The sequence below is a fragment of the Empidonax traillii genome, unplaced genomic scaffold (genome assembly GCF_003031625.1).
Source record: "Empidonax traillii isolate 1590-97213 ecotype Southwest subspecies unplaced genomic scaffold, ASM303162v1 scaffold793:size290412, whole genome shotgun sequence".
In the NCBI taxonomy this organism is placed as follows: domain Eukaryota; kingdom Metazoa; phylum Chordata; class Aves; order Passeriformes; family Tyrannidae; genus Empidonax; species Empidonax traillii.
The window spans coordinates 183,444-186,623 of record NW_020955986.1 but is presented as its reverse complement, the minus strand read 5'-3'; positions in this window follow the sequence as shown (position 1 = coordinate 186,623).

Below are 3,180 nucleotides of genomic sequence, written 5' to 3'. Positions count from 1 at the left end.
ATATTAGGCTTTGATGTAAACCAGGTTTATATTTTTTTAACTCTATTGTAAATGAAGCTTATCCCCACAGTGCCATGTTACAGCTTGTTGAGGCTGAACAGAACAGAAGTCACTGGAAAGCACAAGGAGTGCAACTAATGATGTTTCTTCCCTGAATTGCTGGCACATAGGATTTCGCATAATTAGTTAACTCCCATGGTACAAGGAGATAGTGGAGCTGCATGGGGGAGTTTTCTGTGTCAGTGATAAGCAATAGTTACCACTGAGGTCACCTGCCTTTCCTTCTGTGAAGAGGACACTTTTTAAATTTTTCAGTATGAAAATAGAGTACTGGTTTGGGTTATCCTTTTTTCCCACTTGCAAAATAAATCAGTTGCGAGGGGAAAAAAAAAAAATGCCGTAAATACCCTGGTGTGACACTGAAAATCTATTCAGTTTTGAAATTGACCACAGAGAGCAATTGAAAAATTGTTGTTGGGTGTGATTTCCTAATGCTGGTTTTCCAAAATCAAAACAGCATACAAAAATAAATTACATATGCTCCTATTTTTTTTTTTTCACGTTTCGGCGCTTAATGTGGTTCTCCTTGTAGACAAAGCAGTACAGCTTCCTAACCAGCGTGCCACATGGAGTCACCTTGTTTAGGTAACAGCTTTTCAGGAATGCAGCTGGGGCAGGGCTGGAATCTCCTTTGGAACTTTGTTACAAGCTGTGATTTGACTTCAGTACCTCTTAGGTATGTCTCACTACTAAATCCGATCAGTGACTTTTTAAGAATGACTGAAATCAGTAACAAGAGATTACTGTAAAAGATTATACTTACAGTGCGTGAGGATACGTTTGCTGACAGCTTTGCCATCTTTGTGGTGCATCTTGGATTTTGTAAAACATAGTCTGCCTAATTTGTGAGAGGTGAATCAGTGTTTGCCTGGGCACTGCAGAGAAGCTGAAACTGACCTGAGGAGCATCAACGTAAAGAATGGGGACCCTCATGATGTGTTTTCCAACTGGTAAATTAATATTATTGTATGTAAAATTCATATTCAAATGAGAATTTCTGCAAAACATGAACTCGGGAGAGTATTTGGAAAGATTACTGTTAGATTCCCTAAGCACAAGTTTATTATTCATCTGTTTTGGAAATTATGAAATCAAATCCTATGAGTAAAAAGGAAAAATAAATATTATTGTGACACGAGTACCAGTTTATACTAAACCTCTCACAAACATCAAAATAATTCAGTGAAGCTGGCAGTAATGATGCCTGCTGCTGCCACTTAGTGGAGCTGTGCTTTCCTTCCTTAAATTAGAAAAGAGGAGGTCAGTAACACTTTTTTTTGTTGCAGCTGGTCAGGAACCTCCATTTGTACAAAAGTGTGGCGGGACTGTTTTTCAGCGGTGCTGGGTGCTCGGAGTTCTTGTGTAAGTGCTTTTACAGGATGACAAGAGGTGTTTAAAGAATACAGGAGCAAAACACCTCAGGTGAGGAACGTGCGCTCTTCCTGTTGCCTCATAGGTAAACCACCACATCGAGAAATAAGTAGCTTCAGCGCAAAATAACTAACTTCATAATGGAACTCCGGCAGCCTGCAGGAATTCCAGCCACAGAAGATCCGCCATTGCGGAAGTTGAAAGGGGTGAATTTAGCACCTGAAAAACAATCTTATATGTGCTGAGCTACGGATGGTAAGATTTCATATTTCTGTTATAAATGGACCATGATGATGATGATGATGATGATGGTTACTTTGGGTAACTTCTCCATCATGTACAACCTGCCTGAATACATACATATTGAGAAGGGAAATGTCTTGTGATGATCAGGCTGGAGTCAGAGTGACAAAACTGAACAGAGCTCATGTCCCTATACAACACTTTTGATCCAGCTCTTCAGGGCAATATAGAAATCACTCTCTGACTCCAGTGCATGCAGATATACATTGAGAAGGACATTCATTGTTTTAAACAGAATACTGTGGTGGTGTCTTCCACCTCACCTCCTGCTTCTTAGCTTGCAGGCCAAACACAGCTCATGAGAATGAGTTCCCTGGATGCTACTGCCAGAAAAGAAAACAAATATATGGAAGTGTAAAACAGTTAGTGTTACCTGGACCAGCAGGAATCACTGTTTGCTATGCCATCTGAGTGCAACTGAGCACACAGCAGGCTAATAATATTTCAGTGATAGAAGCCGAATATCCAAACAACAGAGAAAAAGCACAGACATTTTACTAGCAGGTAACATATGATAGTTACCAGCCTAGATGTGTCTGTTAGCTTATCTCTAAGTAAATCAAGCATTGTTCATATCCACACATATTTCTCCCTGTGCAGATAGCAGATATAAGCCTATGCTTATTTAAGTCCAAGATCAGCGCTGTTTTAATGCACAGGTGAAACTACAATAAGTTACAAAGCTTATATTTATCCTTTCTAGAGGGAAAATTTACTACAGGATATATCAGCTCCACAATATTCTGGCACAACTAGGCAAAACATAGTCTGTTCTATGGTGTATAGTAAAGTGGGAGAAGATTTGAGACAGCCAGCACAGCTTTGCCAAGGGCAAGTCCTTCCTGACCCAGCCAACGGCCTTCTATGTTGGGGTGACTACATCAAGACTACAAGATGTCATTTATCTGGACTTCTGTAAAGGCTTTGACAAGGTCCCCCACAGCATCCTTCTCTCTAGATTGGAGAAAGATGGATTCAATAGGTGGCCTGTTCGATGTTTCAGAAACTGGTTGGATGGTTGCATCCAGAGGGTAGTGGTCCGTGGCTCAGGGTCACGGTGGACACCAGTGTCCAAGAGGTGTCCCCTCAGGGACCAGTGTTATTTAATATCTAAATAACTCTATACACTGGTTCTGGAATTTATTCCTGAAGTATAGATGATTAGAAGGATGGAGCACTTTTCCTATGAGGAAAGGCTGAGAGACTTAAACTGAGCCTCGCCGCCCACAGCGGCCGCCGCCAGGGGGCGCCGCGCGGCCGTCCCGCCCCGCCAAGGTGAGGCGCGCGCGGGGCGGGGCGGGGCGGGGCGCGCGTGGCTCCGCCCCCCCCCCCCCCCCCCCCGGCCGGCGCGTGCTGCCCGCTGCCCTGCGCGAGCCCGCGGCGGCAGCGCCCGCTGGGAGCCGGGACCGGGAACGGGGACGGGAACGGGAACGGGACGGACACCGG